The 14,152-nt window shown below is 44.1% G+C and overlaps 1 protein-coding gene across 1 annotated transcript in view; it reads right to left on the bottom strand.

The window, feature by feature from the left end:
- Positions 1-13,728, bottom strand: part of LOC119921810 (platelet-derived growth factor receptor alpha-like) — a 101,037-nt gene extending 87,309 nt beyond the window's left edge. Inside the window, 1 exon segment of the mRNA XM_038741838.1 lies at positions 13,636-13,728. The gene's annotated coding sequence lies outside the window, so the exon portion shown is untranslated.
- Between the last annotated feature and the right edge of the window lie 424 nt (positions 13,729-14,152).

The raw sequence follows: 14,152 nt of genomic DNA, 5'->3' as shown, positions 1-14,152 counted from the left end.
TAATAACAATAATAATAATGATGGCATTTATTAAGCGCTTACTATGTGCAAAGCACTGTTCTAAGCACTGGGGAGGTTACAAGGTGATCAGGTGGTCCCACGGGGGGCTCACGGTCTTCATCCCCATTTTCCAGATGAGGTAACTGAGGCCCAGAGAAGTGAAGTGACTTGCCCAAAGTCACCCAGCTGACAAGTGGCGGAGCGGGGATTTGAACCCATGACCTCTGACTCCGAAGCCTGGGCTCTTGCCATTAAGCCACGCTGCTTCTCTATATTCGCTCAATTGATTCATTTGGAAAATGTTGTGGGTAAATTTGTCTCCCTTGCTAGAGTACAACCTTTTTGTGAGCAGGGACCCTCTCTCTTCATTATTCTGTACAGTGGGCGATCAATTCATTCATTCGTTCAATCGTATTTATTGAGCGCTTATTGTGTGCAGAGCACTGAACATCGCGCTTGGGAAGTACAGTGCAGCAACAAATAGAGACAATCCCTGCCCACGATGGGCTCAAATTCTAGAACGGGGGAGACAGACATCAAAACAAGTAAACAGACATCAGTAGCGCCCTTATAAATAGAATTATAGATACATACACGTCATTGATAAAAATAAATAGAATTAAAATTATAAATATGTACATCTATACGCAAGTGCTGTGAGGAGTGGGGGAGAGCAAAAAGGGTGGGTCGGGACATTGTCGGGGGGCAGAGGAAAAGTGGGGCTTAGTTTGGGAATAAAACCTACTACTGCTAACCGATACTCACAAAATCCAGATGCAGGGCAGTGCCTGGACAGAGAATTATTTTCCAGCCATAGTTACTATGTGCATATATCTTTCTTTCAGATTCAAAGATGATACTAATTACTATAATGTACTTGTGTGCTGCTAAAACAGATGTATGTGGCCCATGCACCGTTTTTGTCTTCCCCCAACCCCTCTTCCCGGTCCGGTCCTGACTGACTCTCTCCCCCCCCCCGCCCCCCGCCCACCCCGGGAAAAAGGCCCTTGTTATCACCAAGTTACATTAACGACAACCTCATTCGCACCTATTCAGCCCTCCAGTCCCACCATCGACCCCCGCCCCATGTCCTCCCCCTGGCCTGGAATGCCCTCCCTCTGCCCATCCACCAAGCTAGCTCTCTTCCTCCCTTCAAGGCCCTACTGAGAGCTCACCTCCTCCAGGAGGCCTTCCCAGACTGAGCCCCTTCCTTCCTCTCCCCCTCGTCCCCCTCTCCATCCCCCGCATCATCCTCCTTGCCTTCCCCACAGCACCTGTATATATGTATATATGTTTGTACATATTTATTACTCTATTTATTTATTTATTTTACTTGTACCTATCTATTCTATTTATTTTATTTTGTTAGTATGTTTGGTTTTGTTCTCTGTCTCCCCCTTCTAGACTGTGAGCCCACTATTGGGTAGGGACTGTCTCTATATGTTGCCAGCTTGTACTTCCCAAGCACTTAGTACAGTGCTCTGCACACAGTAAGCTCTCAATAAATACGATTGATTGATTGATTGATTCAGTGACATAACTTTCCTGAAGACTTTTCTCCTAGACAGCCACCCCAGGTATATAAAGAATCTGCAGTCGTTTTCCACCTACCATGGAAAGATCTGGGAGAATTTTGGATGACGAGTGATGAGAAGCATTCCTGAACCGTCTAAAGACAGTTCTCATGGCAACTTTAATGTCCTAGGCCAAACAGGACTTATCCTGGGGAACTATCTCTAACTTTTCTCAATAATAATTAATAACTACTGCATTTGTTAAGCACGTACTAGGTGCCAGGCACCGTACTAAGCTCTGGGGTGGACACGAGCAAATCAGGTTGGACGCAGTCCCTGTCCCACAAAGGGCTCACAGTCTTCATCCCCATTTTACAGTTGATGAGGTGACTGAAGCACAGAGAAGTAAAGTGGCGTGCCCAAGGTCAAGAACCCATGACCTTCTGATTCAGAGGCCCACGCTCTATTCAGTATGTCACACGACTACTTAGATTACTCTTACAGTGTCCTGAAAAGCATTCGCTGGAAGCAATGGTGCTATAATAGCTCAAGATTCTTTATCCCTTCGCTTTTTCCCACTGCGATTTTTTTCTTTGGCTATCCAATCTTGATACGACAGGGAGAAAGTGAAAATGATACTTTCTACAGGTTAATGACCACCGTTGGGGTTGGTCAAATTCACCTAGAAAATCTCTTTCAGGGAAATGAAAGGAAGAATTTTCCCACTACGGTGGCAATGTACAATATCTAATTTCCACATCTGACTGCTTTTCTGCATGACCTCTCACAAAATAAGGCAATCTATGAAGCATCCAGTAATACTGAGTGCCTCCTGTCCACAAGGAGTTTATACGTGGATGAAGAAGAGTGACAGAGAACAGAATAAATAAGTCAATGTACAATTGAATAAATCTATATACATCCATAATAGCTGATGATGGGTTTTAATAAGCGTTACCAAAAAAAATGGATGATGGTTTTCAAATACGGCTAATCTGCAAGATTACCTCGACGGTTAAAGGAGGAGAGACAAGAGCTATTAGGTTGTCATGACTGGGCTTGATGAAATATTTTTAAAGTTGATTTCATCAACTGGGTTGGCATCCTTGACAAAACACGCAGTCCCATCACTGTTAACAGTGTGATGATCAAGTCACATACACAACATTAATAAGACTTTTTTGGGATGGTATTTGTTAAGCACTTCCTCTCTGCCAGGCAGATCACACTAAATCACACTAAAATTAGCTGCAGTTTTTTTTTTTTTGAATCAATCTATCTTGGGGTAGATACAAGCTGATCAGGTCGGACCCAGTCCCTGTCCTGTGTAGAGCTCACAGTCTTTACCCCCATTTTCTAGATGAGGTAACTGAGGCCCAGAGAATTGAAGTGACTTGCCCGAGGTCACACAGCACACAAGTGGTAGAGCCAGGATCAAAACCCAAGTCCTGCTGAATCCCAGGCCTGTTGTGCTCTAGCCACTCGACCACAATAATTATGAATGACTTTGTCAATTCAGCACAGCACTATTCTACAAGATGGGTGAGGGAATCAATCAATCGCATTCATTGAGCGCTTACTGTGTGCAGAGCACTGTACTAAGCGCTTGGGAAGTACAAGCCGGCAACACACAGAGACGGTCCCTACCCAACAGTGGGCTCACAGTCTAGAAGGGAACAGTAGCTCAGCTGCTGGGTTTTTTTTAATGGCATTTATTAAGCACTTACTATGTGCAAGGCACTTCTTTAATCATCTGTGCCTGGGCAAGTCTTACCTTCTTTAAATTTTTTAATAGTATTTGTTGAGCGCTTACTATGTGCCAGACAATGTTCTAAGCCCTGGGGTAGACATAAGCTAATCAGGTTGGACACAGGCCATATCCCACATGGGGCTCACAGTCTAATCCCCATTTTCTACAGATGAGGGAACCGAGGCACCAAGGAGTTACGCGACTCGCCCGAGGACACACAGCAGACAAGCGGCAGAGTCAGGATTAGAACCCAGGTCCTTCTGACTCTCGGCCCACATGCTATCCAGTAGGCCATGCTGTGTCTATCTCAAATTGCAAGCAGCAAAAAAAGTAGAGATACTTCTTGTATGCAAGAAATTCCCAGTGACATACTCACATCCACAGCCAGAATCATAACATGAACAACTTCGCTTGGACCGACGCTGTCTAAAGAAATTGTGTCAATCAATCCATCAATAGCACAGACTGCATAGAGGTGCTGCACATGAAACCATTTATATTACCGTCTCTATATGTTGCCGACTTGTACTTCCCAAGCGCTTAGTACATTGCTCTGCACACAGTAGGTGCTCAATAAATACGATTGAATGAATGAATGAATGAATGAATTAGCGGGGGGGAGGGCATTAAATTTTTCCCACCTTGTGCCCAAATAATTGAAGTCACCTTTATAGGGCACATTACTCCACCAATGGTATTTATTCATTCGTTCATTCAATTGTATTTATTGAGCGCTTACTCTGTGCAGAGCACTGTATTAAGCACTTACTGCGTGCTGAGGAGTGAACAATACAGTGGAGTTTTTTTTATAATGGCATTTATTAAGCGCTTACTATGTGCAAAGCACTGTTCTAAGCACAGGGGAGTTACAAGGTGATAAGCTTGTCCCACAAGGGGCTCACAGTCTTAATCCCTGAGGTCACTGAGGCCCAGAGAAGTTAAGTGACTGGCCCAAAGTCACACAGCTGACAATTGGCAGAGCCAAGATTCGAACCCAAGCCCTCTGACTCCAAAGCCCGTGCTCTTTCCACTGAGCCACGCTCCTTCTCTAAGTTGATACACACGTTCCCTGCCCCCAAAGAGCGATACAAGTGAGAACACACATTATAGGGGAATTAACTTTTATAGATCTGTCCTCAGGTTCCAAGATGATTCCGATTTCAATCGTATTTATCGAGTACTTATTGTGTGCAGAGCACTGTACTAAGCGCTTGGGAAGTACAAGATGGCAACATATAGAGACGGTCCCTACCCAACAGCGGGCTCACAGTCTAGAAGATGGTAAGACTCTCTCCGACTGAGTGTGACTGACGAATCCGATGCCTTCCTGAGAGTGAAAGCCAAAGGAAATAAGTCTAAGACACAGCCGTCCAACGTCAGAAGATGTACAGCACTTTTCAGTGTCTTATAGCCAATAGCAGCCAGTTGAAAGTCGATTTCTACATAACCTTGGTAATCAATATTGGAGGTGGCAATATTCAAGATACTTTATCATACACGTAAGATTACCTAACAGCGCTTAGTACAGTGCCTGGCACCTAGGAAGCGCTTAAATATAATAATAATAATAATAATAATAATAATAATAATAACAACAACAACAACAACGATGGGACAACAACATCAGTGTTGTTGTGGGGGAGAAGTAGCATAGTCTACTGGATTGAACACGGGCCTAGGAATAAGAAGGACACGGGTTCTAATCCCAGCTCCAGACCTTGTCTGCTATGTGACCTTGAGCGAGTCACTTCACTTCTTTGTGCCTCAGTTACCTCATCTGTAAAATGGGGATGAAGACTATGAGCCTGATGTGGGACAGGGACTGTGCCCAACCCAATTTGTTTGTATCCCCCCCCACCTCAGTGCTTAGTACAGTGTCTGGCACATAGTAAGCACTTAACACATACCACAATTATTATCATTATTATTATTATCATTGATGACCACTGATAAAACTTAGTAAAGTTTTATTAGTAAAGGTTCATTAGTAGAGCAGTGAAGTTACTAAACTTCACTACTCTAGCAAATAATAGAAAAGACAATGATAAGGGAACTGAAAATAAGGGTAAATGTATATAAAATCAACTCCTATTTATTATGGAATTGTCCAAGATAGATTGCAACCTTGGGTTGTGTCTTGCAGTCAGAATCGGTCCAAACACTGTAAATCTACTTTCACAGTACGAAAAGTCGAATGAAAATCAATATGAGCAATACTAACCGGGCAAAAGATATCCTTACAACATGTAGCATGGATAATAACTTGAAGAATGGCTATATTAAGGAATCCATTAAAATCCCATATTCCCTCAAGTATATGAATATTCATGGGGGAATTTTTCTCCTAAAAAATTCCCGATATTTTAGGACTTGATTTTGATAACCACAAAAATAAGTCACTATCAAGCAATTCATCAATCAACGGTATTTACCAAGTGCTTACTGCATAGAGAGCACTGTATTAAGTGTTTGGGATCATGTCTACCAAGAAGCAGCGTGGCTCAGTGGAAAGAGCCCGGGCTTTGGAGACAGAGGTCTTGGGTTCAAATCCCGGCTCCGCCACTTGTCAGCTGGGTGACTTTGGGCAAGTCACTTCACTTTTCTGGGCCTCAGTTCCCTCATCTGGAAAATGGGGATGAAGACTGTGAGCCCCCGCTGAGACAACCTGATCTCCTTGTAACCTCCCCAGCGCTTAGAACAGTGCTTTGCACATAGTAAGCGCTTAATAAATGCCATTATTATTATTATCATTATTATTACTGTACTCTCCCAATCACTTACTGCATGATTCCTGGCCGATAATATCAAATCTGTTTACAAAAATGGATGCGGATGAAGAGCTTGACTCTGTCAGAAGTTTGTAGTCAACATCAAAATTACATTATTCATTCATTCATTCAATCGTATTTATTGAGCGTTTACTGTGTGCAGAGCACTGTACTAAGTGCTTGGGAAGTCCAAGTTGGCAACATATAGAGACGGTCCCTACCCAACAGTGGGCTCACAGTCTAGAATACTATTATCTTAGTAATGTATAGTGTTAGAATGTAATGTTATAATTATGTAATGTAATTATTAATATAATTATGTAGTGTTATAATTATAATGTATAATCTTAGCATCTGCACACGGTAAACGCTCAATAAATATGATTGAATGAATTATCTTCTTCAGAGAAAACCACCAATAGTTAAACAACTGCATCTTGTTGGTTAAACTGCCAAAATACTTTGCACCTTCATCCTTCGCTAAACTGGAATATCTGGTCAGTCATTCACTACTTGATAATTACCCATCAACATTTGTACCAATTAGTGTGCAGGATGTTGATAGTTTATGCGGTGCTGATAATTAGGGAAAATGAACTATATTTCCATCACCTCATATTATGTATATTATGGGAAGGGAAATCAGATATTTTGAACAAGCAGAGAATGAAGATAGTTTCTTTCTGCTCTAGTCTGAATCAAATCATGTTTCAGTTAGCTGAAGCAAAGTGCCATTAAGGTAATATTTCTGAATTTCCCCTGGATAAGCTTGCAACCATAGCATTGCAAAAAGTTGAGTAAATATTTTTTTAAAAAATGACCAACATGCATTCTACACCACTATATTCTCCAAGGAAAGCTTATAAAAACATTCTTTATATCATCTAAACCTAAATGCTTTGTCTTCAAGTAGCGTATTGAGCCAGATTCATTCATTCGATCGCATTTATTGAGTGCTTACTGTGTGCAGAGCACTGTACTAAGCACTTGAAAGTATTTATTGAAGTATTTATCAATCAGTGGTATTTACTGAGCACTTATTGTGTGCAGAGCACCGTACTAAGCATTTGGGAGAGTACAACAGACCAGGGTTGGAAAGCACATTCTCTGCTCACAGTGAGGTTTACAGATAGAGGCGGAGACAAACATTAAGAAAAATAAATTTCAAATATTCTTTAGATGACTAGATGATATCTAGTATTCTTCATAGTAATTAATAATTATGGCATTTGTTAAGCACTTACTCTGTGGCAGTAAATACAATAATAATAATAATGATCATGGCATTTATTAAGCACTTACTATATGCAAAGCACTGTACTAAGCATTATCAGGTTGTCCCACGTGGGGCTCACAGTCTTAATCCCCATTTTACAGAGAAGGGAACTGAGGCACAGAGAGGTGAAGTGACTTGCCCAAAGTCACACAGCTGACAATTGGTGGAGTCGGAATTTGAACCCATGACCTCGGACTCCAAAGCCCGGGCTCTTTCCACTGAGCCACGCTGCTACTAAATATAGTACTACGTGTGAGATGTAGGGAAAGAAGACCACGATGGTCAAAATAAATGCAGTACTTTTAGTGTGAGCACACAAAACAAGACTATTTTGTAAAATAAACATTTTCACATGCTAGGATGGCATTAAATGTCTTACATAAAATTCTTTTTTTTTAATGGCATTTATTAAGCGCTTCCTATGTGCAAAGCATGGTTCTTGTTTAGAACATAAACACTTCCCAATGTGTATCCAGTTCTAGTGTAAAAAAATATGCACAAAAAAATGTGGAGGGTTTGGAGTAAGGTGATGATAAATCACCTGTGAAAAAGACAGGAGGAAGAGTAGGGCATAGAAAACAAAGAAGGGAGATAAGGAAATAATAATAATAATGATGATGACATTTGTTAAGCGCTTACTATGTGCAGAGGGAGCAAGGAGGAAAAAGAGGGTTAAAAGGATGGCCAGGGAATAATAGTCAGTCAGTCAATTGTATCTACTGAGCGCTTACTGGGTGTACAGGATTGTACTAAGCACTTGAGAGTACGATACAACAATAAACAGGCACATTACCTCTCCACAGTGAATTTATAGCCTCGAGGGTAACAATAATAATGGTATTTGTTAAGCACTTACTATGTTTCAAGCACTGTTCTAAGCACTGGGGTAGATTTATTCATTCATTCAATCATATTTATTGAGCACTTACTGTGTGCACTGCACTGTACTAAGCACTGGGAAGTCCAAGTTGGCAACATATAGAGACGGTCCCTACCCAACAACGGACTCACAGTCTAGAAGAGGGAGACAGACAACAAAACAAAATATGTGGACAGGTGTCAAGTCATCGGAATAAATAGAAGTAAAGCCAGATGGGCATCTAGCAAGTTAGGGTGGATACAAGCAAGTTAGGGCACAGTCCACATTGGGCTCACAGTCTTCATCTCCATTTTCCAGATGAGTTAACTGAGGCACAGAGAAGTGAAGCGACTTGCCCAAGGACACACAACAGACAAGTGGCAGGGCTGCGATGAGAACCCAGGTCCTTCAACGTAGCTCAGTGGAAAGAGCCCGGACTTTGGAGACAGAGGTCATGGGTTCAAATCCCGGCTCTGCCAATTGTCAGCTGGGTGACCTTGGGCAAGTCACTTCACTTCTCTGGGCCTCAGTTACCTCATCTGGAAAATGGGGATGAAGACTGTGAACCCCCCGTGGGCCAACCTGATCACCTTGTAACCTCCCCAGCGCTTAGAACAGTGCTTTGCACATAGTAAGTGCTTAATAAATGCCATTATTATTATTATTATTGTTATTATTCTGAGATCCAGGCCCTGTATCCACTCGTAGCTCAGTGGAAAGAGCCCGGGCTTGGGAATCAGAGGTTATGGGTTCTAATCTCGGCTCCGCCATTTGTCAGCTGGGTGGCTCGGGGCAAGTCAGTTAACTTCTCTGGGCCTTTGTTACCTCATCTGGAAAATGGGGATTAGGACTGTGAGTCCCATGTGGGACAACCCGATCACCTTGTAACCTCCCCAGCACTTAGAACAGTGCTTTGCACATAGCAAGCACTTAATAAATGCCATCAGTATTATTATTATTATTATTATTATTATTATGTGGGACAACCTGATTACCTTGTATCCCCCCCAGTGCTTAGAACAGTACTTTGCACATAGTAAGCGCTTAATCGATGCTATTATTATTATTATTATTATTATTATTATTATTATTATTATATGGGACAACCTGATTACCTTGTATCCCCCCAGCGCTTAGAACAGTGCTTTGCACATAGTAAGCACTTAATAGATGCCATCATTATTATTATTATTATTATGTGGGACAACCTGATTACCTTGTATCCCCCCGGCACTTAGAACAGTGCTGTGCACATAGTAAGCACTTAATAAATTCCATCGTTATTATTATTATTATTATGTGGGACAACCTGATTACCTTGTATTCCCCGGTGCTTAGTACAGTGCTGTGCACATAGTAAGTGCTTAATAAATGCCATCATTATTATAATTATTATGTGGGACAACTTGATTACCTTGTATCCCTCTGGTACTTAGAACAGCGCTTTGCACACAGTAAGTGCTTAACAAATGCCATCATTATTATTATTATTATTATTATTATTAGGGACAACTTGATTACCTTGTATCCCTCCGGCGCTTAGAACAGCGCTTTGCACATAGTAAGCACTTAACAAGTGCCACCATTATTATTATTATTATTATTCCACGCTGCACTTGGGAGTATGCGATATGACAGAGGGATTACACATGATACCTGCTCACAAGGAGCTTCCAGTTTAGAGGGGAAGACAGACATTAAAATAAATTCCAGATAAAGGAAATGGCAAAGGATTTGAATGGTTTGAAAACCCTACCCCTTTGGGGGGAAACTTGTCTGCCATGGCTATCTGCCACTCCCCCCTCTAGACCGTGAGCCCGTTGCTGGGTAGGGACCGTCTATGTTGCCGGCTTGTACTTACCAAGCGCTTAGTACAGTGCTCTGCAAACAGTAAGAGCTCAATAAATACGACTGAATGAATGAATGTGTCAACACTGCTACTGCCTCCCCAACTGACCCTGCTTTCGCTTGGTGATTCATTCATTCATATTTATTGAGCGCTTACTGTGTGCAAAACACTGTACTAAGCGCTTGGGAAATACAAGTCAGCAACACAGAGAGACGGTCCGACCCAACAACAGGCTCACAGCCTAGAAGAGGGGGAGACAGACAACAAAACAAAGCACGTAGACAGGTATCGAAGTCACCAGAACAAATAGAATTAAAGCTATATGCACATCGTTAACAAAATCAATAGAACAATAATAATAATAATAATAATAATCACATATATTAATCGCTTACTATGTGCAAAGCACTGTTCTAAGCGCTGGGGAGGTTACAAGGTGATCAGGTTGTCCCATGGGGGGCTCCCAGTCTTCATCCCCATTTTCCAGATGAGGTCACTGAGGCCCAGAGAAGTGAAGTGATTTGCCCAAAGTCACCCAGCTGACAATTGGCGGAGCCGGGATTTGAACCCATGACCTCTGACTCCAAAGCCCAGGCTCTTTTCGCTGAGCCACGCTGCATCCCATCTTACCTCCTTCCCCCCCATTTTACCTCCTTCCCCCCCATCTTACCTCCTTCCCCCCCATCTTACCTCCTTCCCTCCCCCACAGCACCTGTATATATGTATATATGTTTGTACATATTTATTACTGTATTTATTTATTTATTTATTTTATTTGTACATATCTATTCTATTTATTTTATTTTGTTAGTATGTTTGGTTTTGTTCTCTGTCTCTCCCTTTTAGACTGTGAGCCCACTGTTGGGTAGGGACTGTCTCTATATGTTGCCAATTTGTACTTCCCAAGCGCTTAGTACAGTGCTGTGCACATAGTAAGCGCTCAATACGATTGATGATGATGATGATCCCAGCGTGCCTGACAAGTAATAAGTGCTGAACAATTACAGTTAAAAATAATGATGATAATGATAATGAGGCGACTGCTTAGCTCTCTTCCCCCTCTTACTTCCTCTCTTCTTTCTCTGGCTCCTTTGTCTTTGCACTTCCATCCCCTCCGCTTCCATCCCCTCCGTCACTCTTCGGTGCTAAATCCAGGATCCATCATCCCTGCCATGGCCAGCTGGTTCACGATGGGAGTTTCTGACTTGGCCTGATCCTTTCGTTTTGAGCAATATCAAGAACTCGCATTTCCACACTTGAAGCTAGAATGGCCTCGCTCTGAGCCGGTCGCACCACCGTCACGCCGGGCCAGACGAGGCAGACCTCAGAAGGAGCGGGGCCTAGTGGAGAAAACACAAGCTTGGGGGTCAGAGGACCTGGGTTCTAACCCCACTCCGCCCAACTGTAAAATGGGGATGAAAAGTGTGAGGCCCCCCGTGGGCCAACCTGATCACCTTGTAACCTCCCCGGCGCTTAGACCGGTGCTTTGCACATAGTAAGCGCTTAATAAATGCCATTATTATGATGATGATTATTCTCTGGGCCTCAGTTACCTCATTTGTAAAATGGGGAGGAAAATTGTGAGCCCCCCCGGGGCCAATCTGATCACCTAGTAACCTCCCCAGCGCTTAGAACGGTGCTTTGCACATAGTAAGCGCTTAACAAATACCATCGTTATTATTATTATCATTTTTAATTGTAATTGTTCAGCCCTTTCTACTTGTCAGGCACTGTACTAAGGGCTGGGATGCAGCGTGGCTCGGCGGAAAGAGCCCGGGCTTTAGCAGGTCAGGGGTTCAAATCCCGGCTCCGCCACTTGTCAGCTGGGTGACTTTGGGCCAGTCACTTCACTTCTCTGGGCCTCGGTTCCCTCAACTGTAAAATGGGGATGAAAAATGTGAGCCCCCCGTGGGCCAACCTGATCACCTTGTAACCTCCCCGGTGCTTAGAACGGTGCTTGGCACATAGTAAGCGCTTAATAAACGCCATTATTATTATGATGATTATTCTCTGGGCCTCAGCTACCTCATTTGTAAAATGGGGATGAAAAGTGTGAGCCCCCCGTGGGCCAATCTGATCACCTTGTAACCTCCCCAGCGCTTAGAACGGTGCTTTGCACATAGTAAGCACTTAACAAATACCATCGTTATTATTATTATCATTTTTAATTGTAATTGTTCAGCACTTTCTACTTGTCAGGCACTGTACTAAGGGCTGGGATGCAGCGTGGCTCGGCGGAAAGAGCCCGGGCTTTGGAGGCAGAGGTCAGGGGTTCAAAGCCCGGCTCCGCCAATTGCCAGCTCGGTGACTTTGGGCAAGTCACTTCACTTCTCTGTGCCTCAGTTACCTCATCTGTAAAATGGGGATTAAGACTGTGAGCCCCCTTGTAACCTCCCCAGCGCTTAGAACAGTGCTTTGCACATAGTCAGCACTTAATAAATGCCATCGTTATTATTGTTATTATTATGATTATTACTTCAATTCTCTGTGCCTCAGTTCCCTCATCTGGAAAATGGGGAGGAAGACTGTATTTTTATTTTATTTGTGCATATTTATTCTATTGATTTTATTTTAATATGTTTTGTTTTGTTGTCCGTCTCCCCTTTCTAGACTGTGAGCCCGCTGTTGGGTAGGGACCGTCTCTCGATGTTGCCACCTTGGACTTCCCAAGCGCTTAGTACAGTGCTCTGCACACAGGAAGCGCTCAATAAATACGAATGAATGAACGAATGAATGAGCCCCACGTGGGACAACCTGCTCACCTGAGAACAGTGCTTGGCACGTAGTAAGCGCTTAATAAATGCCATCATTATTGCCATTAGGAACCTCCCCAGCGCTTAGCACAGTGCTTGGCCCGTAGTAAGCGCTCAATAGATGCCATTATTATTATTACTATAAATTATTCTGTTGTGACCGGGTTTGTCTGATATCCATTCTGTTTTCCCATCCCTTCCTCCCATCCCTTTGTACACCCTTCTTCATGGAAGAAGAATGCCCGCCAAAACTTCCCGCCACAAGACCTGCCTAACAAAGGCCTCCCCCACCCTGACCTGCCTGACAAAAGCCATCCCTGTTGTCCACTAGTGGACTTGACATGACTGACTCCATTTTGTGCAGGCTGAGAGAACAACTCCTTTTTGTATTGTCTGCAACAGATGCCTTCAAGGCCATTAAACAAGTAACACTTATCTATGTAAGGTCGTAGGTCAGATGACATCCTGACAAGACAGTGACAACAGAAGATAACAGAATTTACACACCTATTTATACAGGGCCATATGGCAGATAACAACAACCTTTACAAGGCAGTAAAAACAGAATTTACAGCATCCTGTTGGTCCTAATTGGATTCCTGAAATTCCTAAATGCTCCCTACCATGTTGCTGTAACTGAATAAAAGACACAGTGAGAATGGGATCGGGGCTGCTTGATCTGGGTCCCTGGCCCCTTGCAGCCGCGCGCTAATAAAATCCACTTCTAAATTTCTACTTGGGTCTCACTCGCTGATTCTCGGCACAACAATTCTTCCCCGCTCAGTGCCCCATGGGGCTGCAGCCCCCGCCCCGGCCCGGCCCGGCCCGGCCGGCCCCCAGCCCCCGGGGGTCCGCCGCTCCTTTACCTGCCGCCCGCCCTGGGCCGCGGGCTCCGGGGGGTAGGGACCGTCTGTCTGTCTGTCTAGGTTTCCGACTCGTACTTCCCCAGTCAGCGCTTAGTGCAGTGCTATGCCCAAAGGAAGCGCTCAATCCATCCCCCTGAATGAAGGACTGAATGACTGAGCGCCCCGCGGCCTCTGTCCTGCCCCGTGGGTCGGCCCGGCTCAATGCGGTGGCGGAGGCGGGGGATTCGCCGCTCCTCCCCCTCCTCCTCCTCCCCTTCCTCCTCCTCTTACCCTTCCCCCTCCTTCCTCCTCCCCTCGCTCCTTCTGCCCCTCACCTCCCTCCTCTCTCCTCCCTCCTCCCCCTCCTCCCCTCCTTCCCCCTCTTTCCTCCTCCCCTCGCTCCTCCTCCTCCCCCTCACCTCCCTCCTCCCCTCGTCCGTCCTCCTTCTTCCCCCTCCTCCCCCTCACCTCCCTCCTCCCCTCACCTGCCTCCTCTTTCCTCCCCTTCCCCTCCTCCCCTTCCCCTCCTCCCCTTCCT

The sequence above is a fragment of the Tachyglossus aculeatus genome, unplaced genomic scaffold (assembly GCF_015852505.1).
Source record: "Tachyglossus aculeatus isolate mTacAcu1 unplaced genomic scaffold, mTacAcu1.pri SUPER_30, whole genome shotgun sequence".
Classification (NCBI taxonomy): domain Eukaryota; kingdom Metazoa; phylum Chordata; class Mammalia; order Monotremata; family Tachyglossidae; genus Tachyglossus; species Tachyglossus aculeatus.
The sequence above is the reverse complement of the archived record's forward strand: the minus strand, read 5'-3'. Positions and strand labels throughout refer to the sequence as shown.